We start from the raw sequence: 13,394 nt of genomic DNA on the forward strand, positions 1-13,394 counted from the left end.
CACACTCACATGGTCCGAGTCTGCACAGGTCACCAAAATCATTAATCTTCTAAGAGAAATCTGGGTCAGGTTAGGATTGCACCTGCCTGAGTGAGCAGGGGTGGCAGCCACCTTCCCTGCATAAGGAAGGGCTCGTTGTCATAGCCAGGTCTCCTCCAGAGAGCAATTTCATTCCTCATCATAACCTTGCAGCTAGAAGTCAAAAACGAAAAAAGAAAAAAGCCCAAATCCCACATTTTCAGGCTGGGAACAGGCTGTGCTCCCCACCTGTGCTATTGCCAGAGTGCTCCACACCTTCAGCCCACAACCCCTGTGCTGGGCATCTCGGCATCTGCAGGGGCCGCTGGTTCCTGAGCCCCCGGCGCAGGTGTTTTCCTTCTCTGCTCAGCACTCAGCATGGACAAGGGCAGACAAAGCCACCAGTGAATGATTACATAGCGTACATGGGAAGAAATCTCGGCCTCTAAGTCAATGCTGTTCACTTCAGTGCAGCCAAAAAAATCACTCACAAAGGACGGATTTCCCTGAATTTCATTGTTTTTTTTTCCTACTAACTGATAAATCATTATAAAAAAATATTCTGGGCAAGCCACCAAAAATGGCAGTCATTCTCACATAGCACTTAATGTTTTCCAGCAGCTGGAAGATGGGCTCCTGTCTGCATGTGTCCTGTCCTGTCTTTGAACAGTGCTTAGCCTTTTCTTAATTAACCTAAGAAGTTATCTCTACCACTCATGGGCAGAGAGTGCTGGAGAGAAAGGGTACAAAGGGGGTGAAACGCAGGTGCCTTTTGCAAGAGGGTGGACTACCTAGGGCACTATTTACAATTGCAAGTATGTCCTCGTGGTGGCTTCACTTTCGTGTGACTTTGGGAGAGCTGTGAGAAACGCAGACAGAAAACTAAAGACAGTGCAAAGTGATGATCTACGTATCTATGTGAATGTCTTTTCAACCTTCAATTTTAATTCATAGTTTTCTCAAGCTCTGCAGTGCAAAGAAAATAATCTTCCATGGCAGAAACATGTAGAGGTATACTGTCGGATAAGTAGAGGATTTTGTTCTGAGACTGCTCACACCACCCCTGCATTTCAATAAAAGCTAGGAATTTGGCTTGCACCCCTCCTACCCATCTTTAATCATCCTCCTAAAAATATATGCCATGTAACGTACACCTGTGTACCTCTTTAGCACTACAGCTCTTCCGAAATGCAGGGAAGCCGACGGAAAGAGCTGAGGGAGAACCTAACCACACTGCTGCTGTTCACATACGCAGTCTGTCCACAGGCAAACTTCCAGCTTCCCTACAACTTCTCCTAGGGAGACAGAGCTGCTCACAGAGGGGGGGGTTGCTGGAGCAGGGCCCTCCCCAACTCAGGGCGTGCAGGGCGCTCTGCGGCTCCCCGCCCGGCCTGCCCCAGGGGCTTAGGGTTTGTGCAGCAGCAGACACGCAAGGTCCATGCAAGCATCACACAGGCAGGAAGCAGGAATTAGTTGACTTAAGGGCTTGAGTAGCTGTTTCCTGGCAAACGAAGTTAATGTGCTTATTGGGAATTGTTCAGTTGTTTTACCAAACAACCAGAAATCTGCAACATGTAATTTTTGTTTTTATAAGGTTGTTGGAAACTCAGGACAACGCCACAAATATTTCTTCTGTTTTTACAGCGTGCATCACGCTCCTCGGGCACACACAACATGCATCTGACAGTGGCATCTTTCAATTTTAGGTCATTCATTTTCAGGCTGTGCTGGAGCAGAGCCTGGGCCGCCGGAACGCTGCCGGTTCTGTCCAGCGTCCAGCCCCCGTCACAGCGGGAACATGCTAAGGGAGCACTGCAGAAATGGTAAACGCTGGGTACTCAGTTGCAAACCCACTGTGTACTAGCTAACGCTGTACTTGAAAACCCTCACCATCCAAAAATAACGTTGGCAGAAACCCAGGCTCCTTATTTTTTAGTCTTTGATCACCAGAAGTTTAAATGGTATCTTGCGGAAATATTACTTACCCAAACTTCAAACAATTCAGCCCTTTTGTCATTGACCTTTGTTAACAGGAACTAGGGACCTATTTTTGATCTTCAGCTCAGAGAGAAATCAACTAATCTCGTGTTCAAAGGGAAGGGAGGGCAAGAATCATTTTAATTTCCCTGCCTTTGGGCAGAAGTTTTAGTGAAGTGTAAAAGAATAGCCAAGGGGAGGATAGACAGTCCTTTAAAGCACTGCTCTGAATGCAAAATTGGAGAGAACAGAGCAAACCTGAGCCCCTCTGCCTCTGCTTCCCAGCCGACAAGCAAACGGCACGACAGCAATCCCCACGTAGGGCTGCTGCTGGAAGCGTGTCCCGCACGAGTTACAGAGAAGATAGTGCAGAATAAAACCCCAATACCCAAACCTAGCTGCATATTTTTTTCCCCTCTGCCGTGCCCCGTCACCTATCAGGAGAAACCCCACGGAAAGCTGGCCCAAGCCCTGCGGCACCTCAGTCCTCCCCGGCATCCCAGGTGTCGGCTCCCAGCTCTGGAGCACAGCCACCGCCCAGCAGCAGTTTCAGGGCACAGCTCAGCCCTGGCTTTCTGCCCTCTTTGCCCAAGGAGCTGGCAGCCCGCAGACGAGGCTGTTTCCGTGCCTGCACGGTAACCTCGGCAATGCCGCTCCCTCCTGCAGCCCCACCGCACACAACACCAACCTCCGCTCCCAGGTGAAAGGCTGGAGAACACCTAAAGCCTGAACTGAATTTACCCCGAAGACATGGCACTACGGACCAAGGCGCTAGTTGTAACAGCCCCTTTTCACTTTCACGTAGCTTCACCAAAGGGCTACAAAGCACTTTAATCAACCCAAATGAATTCTAACTTTACTCCTCTGAGATAACCGAGAAACAAGCCTATTTTCCTAGTGCAAAAAATAAGGAGTTGAGAAACATAATGGCTCACCCAGACCACTCTGATGTGCCTGAAGACCTTGTGCAGAACCACTGGCTCTCCGACGGTGCTGCCCATCGCACTGCTACGGCTGTGCGGATATGTTCCAGTTATCCACGAGGGTTTAAACCTTGGAACAGACTGCAAGAATATATAACTTCTCAGAACCACAAACATGGTCTAGGTTAATAAACCCAATTGCAGTGTATTTTTTCAACATCGGTTCACACATTTTTCATATTAAAAAGGTTATGAGAGAGAGGGAGGACGGGAAAGAAAAGCAGAAAAAAATGCACCCTCAGAAGAGCGCTCAGAGGACAAGACTGTGTCCCAGTTCTGACTTCACAGCAGAGCATCTTCCCTATTATACATCACACCGTCTTCACAGCCTCGGGTCACTGATTCCTTAACAGCAAGCTCTTCTGGTAAGAGAGGCAGAGGGAGACGGGGCAAAACACTTCAGTCACAATCAGCGTATATGCATGTAAAGCCACAACAAACCCCAATAAAGCCAGGGGTCTGGACAGCAGCAGGCTTAGGGATAGATGGGTGAAGCAGAGATAACAACAAAATGTCTAGTCTAAGACATGGAAACTGTATTTATAGTTTCTCAGAGTACAGACAGAGGGAGGGGGGAGGGAGGGTACATACGACCACTTAACTCACTGCTGAAATCAGCCACTTCTGCAGATGAGCGATGCAGCCAACTGAAGCTGCTGCTTTCCATTTTTCCTTAGGAAAGTGCTCCTTCTCTTGGGAGCCATGCAAGGGGAGAGATTTGGGGCTGGAGAACTGACAAATGCTCCTGGGTTTCTGCAAGGTAGGGACAGCCTCACTCGGTGTTTTTGCAAGAGGCACGCATGGGCGGACAGCAGTGAATCACCGTGCCCACAGCACAGTTAGCAGTCTCCTTGCGCCGTGCCTCCTGCAGGAGTCATTTGTGCAGCCGCAATATTAAAAATGCGTTTCCCGGACGTGCTTACCATGAACGCCCTGGAGACAACTGAGTTAGTGGAAAAGCAGGCTGCTGTTGTCACACTGTAAGTAGTTCAGGATGGAGTTGCCTGACTGCATTTCCCCAGTGAGCTCTTTACAGCTATCTAAGCTGATTGATTTTCAGTCACTTTTCTGTGGGATGAGTTCAGATTCCCCAGCCTCAGGTATATGGAAAGAGTGCGCAAGTTAATTCACTGAACTATGTAGTGATCCATCCACAGTCTGAAATACAATGCATGAAAATGAAGACTAAGTGGATCGTGCTCTGCCCACTAACATTATTTTTAAAGAGGTACCCTCTATCTACAGACCCAGATACACGAGTGACTGCTGAGCATCAAGCACAACAGTCACAGTGCAACCAAGAAAGCTGGAAGCAAAATAAAAGGAAGTAAGGATGCAGATGGAGAAAGACTGAGGTGTGGAGAAAGACTGAGGTGCCCAGGGAACAGAAGGAAGAAAGAAAAAAGAGATCAAAGTAGAAAAGACTGATGATTGTTAGAATTATTTACCCAACTGTACCCAAAGGTGGGCTAAATACAGAAAGTAAACCTGAAGATATCACTCGGAATACGTAAGCCTGTTCGAGATGGTGCTTACCGCTCACCTCACATTGCGTAAACACCTCACTCTGCGATACTGCCAGTTTGATTTCCTTGGGTTAATAAGGTATCATTTGCTCTGCAAAAACATGCAATTAGCAGAAGTTTAGTATAAAATTCAAAATAAATGAGCACAGGACAGTTGTTGTCCCTAAGTGATTTAAGGAGTTGCCATGTTTAGGGATGCAACGAGCTCTTACAAGAGCTCTGGGGCAGTGGTAGGGAAGAACTGCCTGTTTTGAGAGGAGGGATTACAGCCAGTGACAGCCACTGCCACAGCGCTCCTCAGAGGTGGGCTTGGGTTTGATCATCCACCATCTGCCCGGTATATTTGATTTTCATTTTGTCTGGTCTCCAACAAAACCAAGTAATGAACTATGTGCATTAATTCCATGAGTCTACTGATCTCGGGTAGGGCTACTAACACACACTTTCAGTGTAATCAAGGCTTTTTGCTGCGATTGTCACTGGTCACCTTTCCAAACTGGAGAGGCACATCCTGCCCCCTCAGTCAAGCTCAGGGGACGGAAACCGATAATCCAAAAGAGCACTGACATTTCCAGCGTGGGGAGGGCAGTCCATCTGGGAAGAGGAGGTTTGCAACTGCCTTCTGAATAAATTACAAATCAATAAACTCACACGCTGGGTTTAAATACAATGCAAATCCATGGAGAACCTAAGAAAAGGATCAAGTACGAAATTTCACAGGCTTTACTAACGCAGGGCTCTCTCCTCAGCAGACAACCAGGGGATGCAAACACTTCAGTTGCCTGCCCACGTCGCTTAGGTGAGTGTCTGCAGTTCATACGACACACTTTGCCAATCTGATGGAAACGGTGCAAGTGTAGGTTTTATCATTTCTAGCAGCTCTGTCTTTATAAGCCTGTCACTACATCAGCTTTGGAAGCTCAGATACGCGCATTTGTTTTGACTGAGCCTGGCTTGGGTTAAAGCAGATTTCAAAGAAAACCATGCTGCCTCCGAAGCTGCATCCCTCGGGAGGTGCATTTCTTACAGACCACGTGCTCCAGGCCCGGCGGCCATCCGTAAGGAACAGGGACCTTCGCGTGAGCGGTCTCCACGAGAGAAGGGCTGACAAGTCAGGGACAGCGAGGCGGACGCCTGGCCCTGAGGGCCCGGCAGGATCCACAGCAGCGACCTGCGAACAGGTCCTGCTAACACTGCAGAGGTATTTCATTTTTTAAACTAAATGTTAATCCTCTACAGTAGCATCTTAATTTAGAGGATGCTGTGTCATTTCTTGTAACTGACGGTGTGTCCCCAACACCCTCTGCTCCCACGGTCACCACTGTTGTGCGCTGTCCGAAGCAGGTGGGTTCCAGAGGCCCCTGGTCTCAACATCAAATTTCAGTTCTGACTGACATGGAGGAATAATTCCAGCTGCAGCACACCAGAACTTCGCCATTAGATTGTGTGTGATGAAGGCACCCGATCTGGAAAATGGAACCTGTCCAGCCGAGCTGTTCATATCTGCATTTGTAAAGGGTTAACTGAAACATCCAGAACAGTATGCAGTCATATTCTAGCTTTACACTAAAGTATTCTTCTTTTACTTAATAATCGGTTACTGCCTAAGAAAACTTGGTAGCAGTATAAAAACTCTGAAATAGCCACATCATGATTTCTTCCAAGCATATTCCCCACAAAATCAACAGAAAATAGCTAAGTCCTTAAAACTGTTCATAGTTTTCCCTGCAGTTCTCTGAGTCGCACTCTATTTGGAGTAGTTATTTGGGATATAATTTTATTACTAGGGAATGGTAAAATTAAAAAAAAAAGACTATTTTTGAACAGAGTGAAATGCTGTTCTTTCTTGTATCTTTCATTCTGAATTTCATTTTTCAGTGCATTCTTTTTCTGGAGCTATCACTTACAGAAACAATATAAGCAGGGTGCTTGGACAATGGCTTTGCAGTGCAGGGATTTTATTTGAAAGGGTATAAAACCTTAAGAACTAATAAAATATTCAAGCCTGCCCAAGGCAAAAGATGTGCAAGATAAGAGGGTCACCTCCTGAATGGATCATAAATGCATACCATGCATCAAGTTTCTCCAAAGTCCCTTCTCCCTCCCTACCCACTTTTTAACACAAAATAAACTAAAATACAAAAATAGCTTTGAGCACAGTTGGAATTTTAATCTAGTAATGGAAGAGCTGCAGGATGCTGCTCTCCTTACAATTTAGCCAGCTGCACGACAGATTAGGAAACGCTCACTACCTCTTGGCTGCAGGCACGCTATCGCCACGTCTGTCTGCTGCGCCGAGACGCGCCTCTCCCGCGGACTGTGAGAGCAGGTGGGAAGCAAGTTTACAACAGAAGCAGAGAGGAGCAGGGGGAGAAGGGAACGAGCCTTGTGGGATGGAAAGCAGGACTGCAATAACAATATCAGCAGAAAACAGATGCTGGAAATTCTAAAGTCATTTCATCACAGCAACAACCAGATCCAAATCCAAATCAGTATGGCGAGGACCTGTACTGCACTGAGGGGCAGGCATTAGAAAATATCAGAATTCACTGCACATACATACACACATATGTACTACTATTTGGTAGGCACAGGTAAAGCTTTCACTTCCATTAATTTGCACAATAAACACCTTCACTAATTATGCAGTGTCCTTACACTAATCATCTGTCCAAGGCCATCCTATTTTATGCAGATTCTTTACAGATCTTGTAAATTAAAATGCATTGGATCTGATACTTGGATGAAAAGCCTCCTCAGAATACACCCTTGTGCTAAAACAATGCAATCAGCTACAATTTTTCTTTCTAGATGGGTAGAATAACAGCTAATAGTCAGCTGACTCCATCTCTTTGGTACGGTCCATTCACTGTCTTTAAGGATCCTATGGTAAAACCATTGGATTTTTCCCATTTTTCTCCATTAGGATGCTTATCACTGCTATCTACCCAAATGCCAGTTCTCTGCGCGCTTCATCCTGCCTACCCACACTCCTGCCCCAGGACACTTTGTGACACTGCTGACAATTTCTGATATAGAAATGGCCACATTTCAGGAGTGGATGCTTTGTTCTTCTGTGCTTTTTATATATGTCAGAGAGAGAATTACTACCGAAGATAAAAGAGATGAAGATAAAAATGCCTCAATAATGACTCAAAGTTATTGCACACAGGCACTAATAAGATTGCTACCAAAGAGGGCTTCACGCGCAACATCTCTTCTCTCCTTTGCTCTATTTTTCCCACTGCCTGGAGTGGCCCAGCCAGGGATGCTGCTTGTGCAGAGATGCTGGTCATTTGCTCTGCCCCACATCTGGTTGCACACGCAGAGCCCTGGCCGCTGCTCTGTCCTCGCAGCGAGGAGTGAGACTGCAGCTGCCATTGCCCCAGGGCCCCAGCTCATGGCACTGCGCATCCGGCAGAGCATCTCTGTGCCTAGAGCTGCACGGGACCAGGAGTGATGGGAAACAGTTGCACAGGACAGAGGTGGTGCCAATAGCTTTACAGCATCCTGCTTCCAAAGCCGAGTGGGAACATGGGAATGCCATGGAAAGTCCTACCACCAGGCCACCAAGCTACGTGCTCTGCCCACCAGCCTGCCAAGGTTTATTCGCAAAAGATGTGAGGGGCGCTCGCATAAAAGTCACTGCTCCATAGGGAATGGTTCTTCATAACCCCCTCTACAGAGGGTGCACGTGTGGCTTCAGCTGTGATGTTTATATCCCTTCCAGCACCCTCGACAGCGATAATTAACAAGAACACCCAGAGTAAGGACTCTGCTATCCAGAAATCAAATCCTTTTCTATATTCTCTGAATAAGGTCATATGTGAAGATATGCATTATATCTTCAGGCAGAGCTGGTCTTAGACATGGACAACGTAAGTAACAGCTTTAAGCCTACAGTTCATCTTGGTTAACTCTCCTCTTCAAAAAGGCCCTGAGCACCAGCTGGTCCACAGCAATTGCCTGTCTGCTGGTCCCTACTCCACAGCATGTGCAGAGCAGCATACCTCTCTTTCAAGGAGAGACAAATAACTTGAAATTACCTTTCATGCTGCAGAGGGGAAAAGCCTGCATGTGGTTCATTACTGGAGAGCAGCTGACACAATAAATTGTAACACACAGCTCCCTTACTTGTGCCCTGTGCAGGGACTGAGCCCAGGCCAGTGGGGCTGGTTGGACCAGGGAGGGGTGGGTAGCTGGGACGTACAAGAGGAGCCATATAACCAACAGCACACTTGTGGCCATAGCTGGGTTTTTTTATTCTGTGCTGCCATGCAATCCTTACTGTAAGGCTTGCTCACGGAGCGATGTGGCCACTGCTCGTTATGTAAACTGTAGCGTCATTGCTATCTTTGCCTCCCCTGTCTTGGCTATACCCTCTCACCATCTTCTTCCATCTGTCAGCAATCTAAAGCAGAGACCTGCGCTACGAGTGTCTGCACTGCGTGGTGCAGTCATATTTCAGTGCTGCTAGGCACTACCACAAGCCAAGAATAATAAATGCTATAAAAAAACAATGGATGCTGAACTCAGTTAACAAAACTTCAAAATGTCTGAATATCCTGTGCAACTCTAATTCCAAGGTACAGCAAACTCCAGCTTCTCTGCCAAAGCTGCAGGAATAGGGCGTGCAGCAGGAAACAGACCCACTAGCACAAGAGAGTATTTCACCAGAGCAGAACCATTATTAACGAAAAACTTCTAAATTAAAAAAAAAAAAAAAAAGCAGCAGCACAAGGAAACACTGTGTTAAAGTCCAGCGGTTGGGCAGCAAATAAGGCAGACTTAAGACTAAGAGAGAGAAGGCTGGGGAAGAGAGGGAGCACTTACAGACCTTGGAAAAGAGCATTGCTTGGTACAGCCAGAGCTGACCAGGGTCAGCTGAAGTATGGTGAGCAGTTGTTAGCGCAAATGAAACGAAATCATTGATAGTTCATAGAGGGGAAAGAGAAGGGAAACTGACAGAGGGAGGAAGAGAAACAGAAAGAGAGAGGGAGAAAGAGAGAGAAAGCAACAGCCAAGTTAGACAAGATGGGCAGACTTTTTCCCACATCTTTATTTTCATGTGCTCAGAGAAAATCTATAGCATCTTGTCACTTCCACACAAAAAGCTGCACCAGATCGCCCGCAAAACTTTCACACATGATACACCAAGTAGCTAACATGCAGACAGGTTCGTGAAACCCAAACGCCCTTCTCCTGTCACTCTTCTCAGCTGCCCTGAAGCAATAATTTATTTCAAGACTATTAACTCTCTGCCATGGCAGCAGCCCCATACAACTCCGAATGCTCTGTGGAAGTGTTTCTTTATTAATCAAATTAAACATCAGAGACACATGCTGTCAGGATAAATTGATACAGTAAGCTCTTCTTTAGCCAGAGTCTGATAAATCACATGTAACATTTAAAGCAAGATTTGTAAGGCTTTATTAAAAGCTCAGCTACTTTTCAATTCCCAGGCTCTGATCCAATGAAGTTGAAACTAGTATCCCATTAATTTTAATTGGAAGTGCTGAACCATTTCATGATGAATTCATTTCATACTTAAATATACATAAGAGCAACAGGACTGGAATGACCTCTGGCCATATATAATACCAAATTTACTGTGGAAACACACGAAATAAGATGATTATATCATCAACTAACATCTAGAGCAATGGCTGTAGCAACCTAATACGCCTCAAAATTTAACATGAAATTTTCGCAGTATGCTGCAGAATCAGAGTATAGAGGTAGAATTTGGTTTTGTAATGCTGACTATTTGTAAAGATTAACCTGGTATGCAAAAGTTAGCCGCAGCAGTAACACCATAAAGCCATTATCCTTCTGCTGTCAGCAGGTCCCAGAAGAGGCAGAAAGTGGGCACCAACATCCAGGCAATAAATTTACCTTCCTAGTTCACTGCAAAGTTCCTCGTGCCTGATCCAAAGCATTCAGCTAAAGACCAATATTACACATTCATATTTCATTGCATATCATTAGTGCTCTTTTCTGGACCTAAGAGATTTCATATATTTTAGCAATTAACATTACAAAGATATTATAAATGTGGAACTCACGCATACAGTTCAACTATAGAGAAAGCAAGAAACATGAGCTTTAGGTACTTTAGAGGTTTGTGCAGGCACTTTATACACAGAAAGAAAAAGGAGCCCGGAGTCTTTCAGCACTTTGCTCAGCTACTCTCCTCGAGGGTTCCCACACATACCAATTGATGTCTTAAGGACTGCTTCCCTTCGGAACGTGCTGGCTCATTAGGGACATAATTCCCCAGAAACACTCATTAGAGTCAGGAAGGTTCAGAGATCAGGCTATAGATATTATCGTCGTTCACTCACAGGATCTCCGAAGGTGCTCTGCATTCCTCACAACTGCTGGGAAAAGTTCAGACACTGACCTCTGAGTATTATTACTGCTCCGCTATAAAAAAAAGATTCAACCTTTAACAAAATACAAAGTCAAAGGCAGACTAGAGGGGAATGCTGCAAGAGGAGAGGAGGAGTAGATCCTGGGGAGAGAGAGGACAGCACAGCTGAGGTCCTGTGGATAACCAAGGAGCAAGATCATGTGTCTGAGGAATTATCAAATGAATTTACCTAATTAAGTGTGGAAATAGGCCTCATGCTGCTTCAGGGTTCGCCTGCAACAGGAGGCCTTCTGGTTTTGCATATCAGAGCAAATTCCTTCCCCAAACCCAGTACTGTCATAAAAAGCGTCGAAACACCAAAACCCAGCTTACGGGAGATGTTATAGCCTCAGCCTAGACATGGTCTGAGGCACAAGTCCTTGAAGGCTGCCTGCAAGTGGTATTCAATCTGGATATGTCACCTCTGTGAGACAGAGCATCCTACACTGCCCTATTTTATTGCTGCAGGTTTACACAGCCAGAGAGACCTTTCCTGTTCCCGGGCTTGTTAGGGTTTGTGTCATGTGCTCCATCTAAAAAGCCTAACTTCACCGTCTGCGAGCTCCTTCACTCTCCTTGGCAATTTATTTGCCAAATTTTCAATGAAATCCATCAGAAATTCTGCACAGATTTTTTTTTATTCTTCTTGCACACAAATACAGCAAACAACCCCCTTCTTGGAAGGATCTATTCTGGACCCAGTCCAGACTAATAACTGAAGTTAAATAAAAGTTTTCACTTCATTTCAGATATCTCCTTCCAAGGACCCGTTATTGGTGCTAAGGTCAGCAATTGCTGTCCCCCTGCACCTTGTGGCCAAAAGTTAGGAGCATTCAGTGCCGAGCCAGACCCTCAGCTGGTTATCATCTGTACAGACCACTGCAGTTAGGGGATCTGTGTTACATACCCCAGCAAAGGATGCATGAGGCTACTGTAAAAGAGATTATCCCTCATTTCTGCAAGAAACTAGAGTGGCTTTGTAACAGCTTGATTAAGCTGCAGTGGCGTTAATGACATGCATGCTGAGGCCAAGGGTAAAAGAGAGACTGTTAAGACTGTGACAAAAGAAATAACATTGATATCTTTCAGCAAAGGGCCATGTCCCGTCTAGAACATATGGTACGGAGGTGTATAAATAACACCAAAATATTCTCTGTGGATGGCTGTCGTATGAAGTCTTCTACTTACGCACACACTGAAAAGGAAGCAAATACTTCTAGCGAGGACGATACAGCCAGTGGGGCCCTCCGGAGAGGCCACAGGCATCTCCTTCCCGTGCAGGGGCGAGAGTAGAAGTGCTGTGCTCTGCCATGGGACAGGGAGCTTCTCCTTTTTCCAGATATGAAAAATGTCTTAACCGGAACAATCTAGTATTTAAAGGTTACATACCGTTAACACTTCACACATCTGAATTGTTAAAATACAGCTTGAAAAGTAAAAGACAGAGCGTCTAACTATGGTTAAACAGCCGTAGAATGGAGCTGACAAAACAAAGATCCATAAAGCTACACAAAAGTTTTTTTTCTCTAGTGCAAAATCTAACAGGAAAATATCCCATCATTAACCTCCCAAAGAACAGAACATGAGGTAACTTAGGTAGAACTAAAACTCACTTTCTTCCCTACACAGCTGGCAAGCTATTCACAAAAGCTTGCGTTGCCCCTCTGTAAGGGGCCAACAAAATAGAGGTTAAGCAGTACGGAACAACGTTAACGATTTCTGCAGAATCTCAGTTTTCACCCAGACAATAGAAGTACCAAAAAAATACAGACATAGCTTGTTGCAATGTCTCCACATCAATATCTGCTAACTGTAGCAACTAATAATTGTGTTTGCAGGGAGCAAACGTGTTCATGACATTGAAAGCCTGGCTATTTGTGCGCCATGATTCATTCTTCCTCCTTTGCATCTGCAATATTTGGACTTTTACCAAAAACTATGCTTTTCTAGGAGTTTGGAAAAAGGTTAATTTCTCTTTTCCACATTGAAAGCGACGTTCTCCCCTCCCCCCCTCTCAAAAACAAAAGATTAATTAAAGCAGCATTGATTTTTCCATTCCCTATGTTAGTTTCTATTTGATCTGAAAGTTTAATAAACTCTTTCTGGCATACAAAGAAATATTGTGAGCTAAATTCAGGTGAGAGTTTGCAAGCAGTGTCTTTCTTAATTATAATCAAAATGCTTGCATAGGGAAATATTAGCGTCAGCATATAATTTCAGTATTAGCGAAGAGCCTCTTCTACTCTTATTCCCACGGACTATCTCGATTGCAAGCTTGCAGTCCGCTCATCCGTCAGTGCTTCCTGCACTGATGTGGAAACGCCATCATCACATGCAACCCAAGAAAAAGAAAAGTGTTTTGCATTTAACAAGCTGCCTTCTAAGACTAGGCATCTCCTGTCATCTGAAATTTTACATTTTTCACTTTCTCTGCCAAGGTTCAATGAAAACACTAATGACAGAACATTGCATCAAGTC

This window comes from Dromaius novaehollandiae, chromosome 15, assembly GCF_036370855.1.
Source record: "Dromaius novaehollandiae isolate bDroNov1 chromosome 15, bDroNov1.hap1, whole genome shotgun sequence".
Classification (NCBI taxonomy): Eukaryota; Metazoa; Chordata; class Aves; order Casuariiformes; family Dromaiidae; genus Dromaius; species Dromaius novaehollandiae.